Source organism: Muscardinus avellanarius (assembly GCF_963383645.1).
Source record: "Muscardinus avellanarius genome assembly, chromosome: 9".
Taxonomy (NCBI): domain Eukaryota; kingdom Metazoa; phylum Chordata; class Mammalia; order Rodentia; family Gliridae; genus Muscardinus; species Muscardinus avellanarius.
The window spans coordinates 6735626-6744322 of NC_137795.1; positions in this window are offsets into that span (position 1 = coordinate 6735626).

Here is an 8697-nt window from a genome sequence, read left to right on the forward strand (position 1 = left end):
GTCAATAAATAGTTTTATATTCCTTTATGTGATGAGACTTTTTAATATGATTTCCTTTGATAGGAATGGAAATACAGAATTACTGAATTCTTAAAATGTGATGCCAGTAAGGCATTAGAGATATTCTAGAGCCTTTGAGCATGAGTTTTAAACCATTTCCACAGAAACATTCCTAATAGGAAGACAAAAATTAATTTTATGTGATCTCTAAAAGGAGTTTGTCTTATTAAGGTGATGGATCCAAGGGCATTCTGTCTCCAAGCCATACCCCATATAAAATATGCCCTATTTTAAAACGATCTCGCTGAGTTAAATTGCAAAGGGCCTCACTAAGCTGAGGCTGGCTGTGAACAGCGATCCTCCTGTCACAGCCTCCAAATGCTGAGGTTGTTTCAAAATAAAGAATAAAAAATAGGGCTCGGGGTATTGCTCAAGATAGAATGCCCCTGGGTCAATACCCAGTACCAGAAACATTAATAGTAATATTAATTGATCAACAAATAAAACCAAAGCTATAATGAAAGGCCTGGAACCTCTTTTTTTTTTTTTTTTTTTTTTGGTGATGGTACTAGAGATGGAACCCAGGGGCCTTCTGCTACACTCTCAGACCTATTTTGTATTTTATTTGGAAACAGGGTCTCTTAAGCCAGCTAAGGCTGGCTTCAAACCTGCATGATCTTCCTGTCCCAGCCTCCCAGGCACGAGAATTACAAGTGTGTGCCACCAAGCCTGGCTGGCCTGGAACCTCAATCCTTCAACATGTTTTGATTGGTTTGGCCAGATCCAGGAGGTATTTTTGTTTTGTAATACTAGAGATTGAACCCAGGAGTCTTCTACCTCCGAGCTACATCCTGAGCCCCGTTTATTTTTAATTAGAAACAGAGTCTCTTCCTAGGTTGACAAGCATCTCATTACTTGCTGAAGCTGTCCTTTCAAATATGTGATCCACCTGTCCCAGCCTCCCAAATATTGGGATTATAAGCATGTGCCACCAAGCCCAGCTAATAAAATACTTTTTGAATCTGAAATCCGGGTACTGGAATCTTTTTTTTCCTTTTCAGGTACTTTTTGGGGGTTTTTTTTGTTGTTTTTGTTTTGTTTTGGTTTTTTTTGGTACTAGGGGTGGAACCATAGGCTTTCTATCTCCGGGCTATACTCCCAGCCCTACTTTATATTTTATTTTGAAACAGGATCTCACTAAGTTGCTGAAAGCCTCGCTAAGTAGCTGAGGCTGGCTTCGAATCTGCGCGATCCTCCTGTCTCAGGCTCCCAAGCGCGGGGATTACAAGCGTGTGCCACCACGCCGGGCTTTTTTTCTTTATTTTGAAGCTGGGTCTCACTGAGTTGCAGAGGGTCTCACTAAGTAGCTGAGGCTGTCCACAAACTGCGATTCCAGTTTCAGCCACCTGAATGCTGGGATTACAAGCGTGTGCCACCACGCCTGGCTGCTATCCTTCCTTAGTAAGCCGTTCATGGTTCCTCGTAATTCTAACTGGTCCTGCTAGAAGCTACCTGGTTTTTAAAGTTTTTTTTTTTTTTTTTTAAGTCAGATATGATGAATTAACACCTGTTAATTCTACTACTTGGGAGGCAGAAACAGGATCATAGGTTCAAGGCCAAATGCTCTTAGATTCTGTTTCAAAATAGTAAATAGGACTAGGCTGAGCATGTGGTGGCACACACTTGTAATCCCAGCATTTGAGAGGCTGAGACAGGAGGATCGCAGTTCACAGACAGCCTCGGCTACTTGGTGAGGCCCTCTACAATTCATTGAGACCTGTTTCAAAATAAAATGATTAAAAATAGGGCTGGGGGTGTAGCTTGGAGGTAGAATGCCCCTGGGTTCCATCTTCAGTACCACAAAAATAAAATTAATAGGGCTTAGGGTATTTCTCTGAGGTAGAATGCCCCTGGGTTCCTACCCAGTACCAGTACTATAATATAAAGGACTAGAAAGCCCAGGCTTGTAGTCCCAGTACTTGGGAGGCTGAGACAGCCTCAGCTACTTAGGCCCTTTGCAACTCAGACCCTGTTTCAAAATAAAGAATAAAAAATAGGGCTGGGAGTGTCGCCTGGAGGTAGAATGCCCCTGGGTTCCATCCCTATAAAATAAGTAAAAAATAAAATGGGGAAAAAGGCCGGGTGTGATGGTGCACACTTGTAATCCCAGCTTTTGGGAGTCTGAGACCGAAGGATTGTGGTTTGTGGCCATCCTCAGCTACTTTGGCCCTCCGCAATTCAGTGAGACCTTGTTTCAAAATACAGAATAAAAAATAGCCGGGCGTGGTGGCATACACTTGTAATCCCCGCGCTTGGGAGGCGGAGACAGGAGGATCGGGCAGGTTCGAAGCCAGCCATGCTGGCTTAAGAGACCCTGTTTCCAAATACAACTATATATTTAAAAAAAAAAAAAAAATAGGTCTAGCCCAGAGGTAGAAGGGCTTCCAGGAACCCCAGTACCACCAAAAAAAAAAAAGAAAGAAAGAAAAATAGGGCTGGAGATGTAGCTCAGAAGTAGAATGCCCTGGGTTCCATCCCCAGTGCTACAAAATAATTAATAATAATAATAATAATAATAATAATAATAATAAATACACTGAAACTAATATTAAGAAATCTTTTATAGCAGCCTTTTATATACTATTTCCATTTCTACTATAGGGCTCAAAATCAGCTATCCACCAATTTCTACCTAGTCCCTTGTGCATTTATTAGATAATGATATCCTAATTTAAATTAACAACTGTAACATAGTTTATTCTTGGGTTTTTTGTTTTTGTGGTACTGAGGATTGAACCCAGGGGCAGCTATCTCTGAGCTGTACCATCAGCCCTTTGTTTACTTTTTACTATTTATTTAGTTAGTTAGTAGCACTGAGGATTAAACCCAGGGGCATTCTACCTCTGATATATACCCCCTGGCCAATTTTTTTCTGTGTGTGTGGTACTGGGTATGGAACCCCCAGGGGCTCTCTACCTCTGGGTTACATTCCCAGGTCTATTTTATATTTTATTTGGAAATAGGGTCTCACTAAGTTGCTGAAAACCTAAGTAGCTGAGACTGGCTTTGAACCTGCATGATCCTCCTGTCTCAGCCTCCCAAGTGCAGGGATTACAAGCCTGTGCCACCATGCCTGGCTACCCCTGGCCAATTTTATGTTTTATTTTGAAACAGAGCCTTGCTAAATTGCTGAGGCTGCCCCTGAACCTGTGATTCTCCTGTCTCATCCTCCCAAGTACTCGGTATTTTATGTTTGGTTGTGGGTGGGTGGGTTTGGGTACTGGGAAATGAAACCAGAGGCTTTCTACCTCCAAGCTGCACCCCCAGCCCTATTTTTTTATTTTTATTTTGAAACAAGGTCTCACTAGGTTGATAAGACTGTCCTTTAACCTGCAATCCTCCTTCTCAGCCTCCCTAGTACTGGGATTACAAGTGAGTGCCGCCATACCCAGCCATTAACAGCATTTTAAACGCTCTGGGAAAAGCTGGGCACGGCGGTTCAAGCCTGTAATCCCCTCTGTAGGGTGAGGGAGTAGGATCACAGGTTCAAAGCTTTGGCAACCTAGTAAGACCCTGTTTCAAAATGAAAGATAAAAAGGGCTGGGAACCTAGCTCACGTCCCTGGGTTCAGTACCCAGTTTCACAAATCATTATAATCACAAAAGAAAGAGTAAAAGTTCTAGAAAAGCTGGGTGTGGTGGTGTGTACTACACTTGTAATCCCTGTACTTGGGAGTACTTTAGACACTAGGACTGCAGGCTCAAGGACTGTCTCATCTACCTAATGAGACTGTTTCCAAATAAAAATAAAAACAGGGCTAGGGGTGCAGCTCAGAGGTAGATGCTCCTGGGTTCCCCAGTAACACACACATACACTTATGGGCTTGCTGTAGAAAGTAGTAGTTTGGAGATTATTTATTTCACACATTCTCAGCTTCCTAGGAGTGCATGTTTTACTGGCATTCTGCTTCTGAGCCATACTTGCTATACCCATCCCTATTTTATTTTTATTTTAAAAATTTTTTTTTATTTTTTATTTTTGGCAGGTCTGGGGATGGATGGAACCCAGAGGCATTTGACCTCCGAGCTACACCCCCTGCCTAATTTTTTATTATTTATTTTGAAACAGAGTCTCACTGAGTTGCGGAGGGCCTCACTAAGTAGCTGAGGCTGTTCGAGAACCGCGATTCTCCTGTCTCAGCCTCCCGAATGCTGGGATTATAAGCGTGCGCCACCACGCCCGGCTCCTATTTTATTTTTAATTTTGAAATAGAATCTAAATTGCTTGAGAGGCCGGGCGTGGTGGCGCACGCTTGTAATCCCTGAGTTTGGGAGGGGGAGACAGGAGGATCGCGCTGGTTCGAAGCCAGCCTCGCTGGCTTAAGAGACCCTGTTTCTAAATAAAAATATAAAATAGGTCTGGGAGTGTAGCCTGGAGGTAGAAGGGCTTCCAGGAACCCCAGTACCACCAAAAATAAATAAATAAATAAGCCGGGCGTGGTGGTGCACGCTTATAATCCCAGCATTTGGGAGGCTGAGGCCGGAGGATCACGGTTCTCAGACAGCCTCAGCTACTTAGTGAGGCCCTCTGCAACTCAGTGAGACCCGGTTTCAAAATAAAGAATAAAAAATAGGGCAGGGGCTGTTGCTCAGAGATCGAATGCCCCTGGGTTCCATCCCCAGACCCACAAAATAAATAAATAAATAAATAAATAAATAAATAAATAAATAAATAGGTCTGAGAGTGTAGCTCTGAAGTAGAAGGTCCCAAGGTTCCATTCCCAGTACCACAAATAAATAAATAAATAAATAAATAATAAATTGCTTGAAAGCCTCACTAAATAGCTGAGGTTGGCTTTGAACCTGTGCAATCCTGCGATCCTCCTTTTTTAGCGTGCACCACCATGCCCGGTTTTTATTCTTTATTTTGAAACAGGGTTTCAGTGAGTTGCAAAGGGCCTCACTAAGTAGCTGAGGCTGGCTTTGAACTGCAATCCCCCTGTCTCAGCCTCCCAAATGCTGGAGATTAGAAGCATGCACCACCACGCCCGGCTTCATTGTCTCTTTCTTGAACCTGGTCCCTTTTCCTGTGACAGATCCTAGGGCAAATATTTCTTTTCTTTTCCTTCTTTCTCTCTCTTTCTTTCTTTCTTTCTTTCTTTCTTTCTTTCTTTCTTTCTTTCTTTCTTTCTCTCTTTTTTTTTGTGGTACTGGGAATGGAACCCAGAGAGGCATTCTACCTCTGAGCCACGCCCCCAGTCCTATTTTTTTATTCTTTATTTTGAAAACAGGGTCTCACTGAGTGGCAAAGGGCCTCACTAAGTAGCTGAGGCTGTCCGCAAACTGCCATCCTCCTGTTTCAGCCTCCAGAATGTGAATGCTGGGATTACAAACATGCGCCACCATGCCCTGCTAAGAATGAGTTTTCACATTCAATCAGAACAATAAAATTCTTTTTTCTGTCTCTAATCTATTAGCCAAGAGTTGCAGCCAGGGTTGACCTTGGTCAGGTAAAAGTTGGCTATTAGCCCAGCTAAATACTGACTGCTAAAACAGAGACTCCTACACTTAGAAAAAGAATTATAGAGACTCTCACAACAGTTTATTTTATTTTATTATGGTACTGGGGGTGGAACCCAGAGGCTTTCTACCTCCGGGCTATACTCCCAGACCTATTTTTATATCTTATTTGGAAACAGGGTCTCACTAAGTTGCTGAGAGCCTCACTAAGTAGCAGAGGCCGGCTTCGAACCTGTGCGGTCCTCCCGGCTCAGCCTCCCAAGCGCAGGGATTACAAGCGTGCGCCACCACGCCCGGCTCCTAACAACAGTTTAGACTAAAGTTAAAAGATGAGCTGGGTGTGGTGGCGCACGCTTGTAATCCCAGTGCTTGGGAGACTGAGACAGGAGGATCGCACAGGTTTGAAGCCAGCCTCAGCTACTTAGTGAGACCCTGTTTCCAAATAAAATATTAAAAAATAGGTCTGGGAGTATAGCCCGGAGGTAGAAAGGCTCTGGATTTCACTTCCAGTACCACACACAAAAATAAAATAAAGTTAAAAGATGAAAAAGTGAGCTATATTAACACAGTATTAATTACTAATTACACAAAATAGTTATAGCCCAAGCCGGGCATGGTAGTACAGCTTGTTATCCCAGTATTCAAAAGACTGAGACAAGAGGATCATGATTCGTGGCCAGCCTCAGCTACTTAGGTCATTTGCAACTCTGTGAAACCTTGTTTCAAAATAAAGAATAAAAAATGGGGCTGGGGGTGTAGCTCAGAGGTAGAATGCCCCTGGGTTCCATCCCCAGTACAGAAGAAAAAAGTTATAGCCCCAAACCTTCATATTTTAAAAGACTATATTACACCTGGGTGTGGTAGCACACACTTATAATCCCAGCATTTGGGAGGCTAAGACTGGAGGATCACGGTTCACTGACAGCCTCAGCTTCTTAGTGAGGCCCTTTGCAACTCAGTGAGACCCTGTTTCAGAATAAAAGGGTTGGGGGTGTAGCTCGGAGGTAAAATACCCCTGGGTTCCATTCCCAGTACCACCACCAAAAAAAAAAAAAAAGTTTATATTCCTGTTTTTCTTTTCCTTATTGTAAAACAAGTTTTCCAAGTTTTCAGCATAATAAGTAACTTCTAGCAGACAGACAGAGATAGGGAAAGGCTGGGACCAGGTGTGGTGGCACACACTTGTAATCCCAGCATTTGGGAGGCTGAGACCATAGGATGGAGGTTCGTGGACAGCCTCAGCTACTAAAGTCTGAGAGTGTAGCCCGGAGGTAGAAGGGCTTCCAGGAACCCCAGTACCACCAAAAAAAGAATAAAAAATAAGGCAGGGGCTGTAGTTTGGAGGTCAAATACCCCTGGGTTCCATCTCCAGACCTGCAAAAAAAAAAAAAAAAAAAAAAAAAAAAAAAAAGGCTGGGAACTCACCAAGGACACAGGTGGACAGGACATGCCTTCAACTTCAAAGGGGACATTTTGATCAGTTATTTAACAGACAAAGCGTACACAACAGAGTTAACCAGCAGCCCTGCACCTGTTTTTGGTGGGAAAAGAGGGCTATTGGCTAAGCAGGTTGGGAGGAAGGAGATAATGAATTCTTTTTTTTTTTTTTTGGCGGTTCTGGGGATGGAACCCAGGGGCATTTGACCTCTGAGCTACACCACCTCACCACCTGCTCTATTTTTTATTCTTTATTTTGCAACAGGGTCTCACTAAGTTGCAGAGGGTCTCACTAAGTAGCTGAGGCTGTCAGCGAACCCGATCCTCCAGTATCAGCCTCCCGAATGCTGGGCTTACAAGCGTGCACCACCACGCCCGGCTGAGATAACAAATTTTTAAGAAAAAAAAAAATGTTATGTGTAAACCAGGAGTCCTGGTACAGGCTTGTAATCCAGCACTTGGGAGCCTGAGACAGGAAGATCATGTTTCGAGGACAACTTCAGCTACTTAGCCCCTTTGCAAATCAGTGAGAACCTGTTTCAAAATAAAGAATAAAAAATAGGGCTGGGACCTGGGCATGGTGTCGCACGCTTGTAATCCCAGCATTTGGGAGGCTGAGACCGGAGGATCACGGTTCAGGGAAGCCTCAGCTACTTAGGCCCTGTGCAACTCAGTGAGAAATAAGGGATTTAAAAAGGGCTGGGGGATGTAGCTTTAAGATAGAATGCCCCTAGGTTATATCTCTCGTACCGCAAAAATAAATAAGTAAAATACTGCTGGAGTTGTGGTTCAGAGGTTGAACGCCCTTAGGTTTAAATTCCCGGTGCCACTACAATAAAAAAGAGTTGAGGGTGTACCCTGGAGGTAGAAGGCCCTGGCTTCCATCCCCAGTATCAATATAAATAACAGTAATAATAATAATACAGATTTTTTTTTAAAGGGCTGGGAGTATAGCTCAGATGTAGAATGCCTCTGGGTCCAAGTAGCTGAGGCTTCCCTGAACCGTGATCCGCCGGTGTCAGCCTCCCAACTGCTGGGATCACAAGTGTGCGACACCATGCCCAGGTCCCAACACTATTTTTTATTCCACACACACACACACACACACACACACACACACACACACACACACACACACACACACACTACGGACAAGGGCGGAGGGGCGAGGGCGGGAGGGGACGGTCCAGCAAGGACGCGGGCGCAGGTGTACCGCCATCACCACCCGGCCTGCGGAAGGGAAGGGAAGGGAGGAGCCGGGCGAGCTCGGCGGGCACCCGGCGAGGCCCAGCGCGCAGGCGCCGCTCGGTGGGTGGAGCAGCCCGCGGTGATACCCGGACCCGGGGAGCATGAAGGCGGCTCCGGAGGACCGGTCCTGGCGCAGTGCATTGTTTCAGCAGAAATCAGGAGTCATTTCTCTGTGGACCCCTTAGGTCCCGTGATAATAAATGTATTTCCTTGAACAGGAAGAAGTGATGTTTTAATTGTACAAAAATTTGGGCAGAGATCAGAAGGCTAAACCACAAATCAAATAAAATGAAATTTTCATTTCTTTCTTTTTTTCATCTTTTTTATTTCCTTTTTTTTTTTCCCCCCCTCTGGTACTGGACTTGGAACCCAGGGGCACTCTATCTTTGAGCTACACTCCCAGCCCTATTTTTTAATTCTTAATTTTGAAGCAGGGCCTCAATGCGTTTGCAAAGGGCCTCAAAAACTAGCTGAGAGCCGGGTGTGGTGGCGC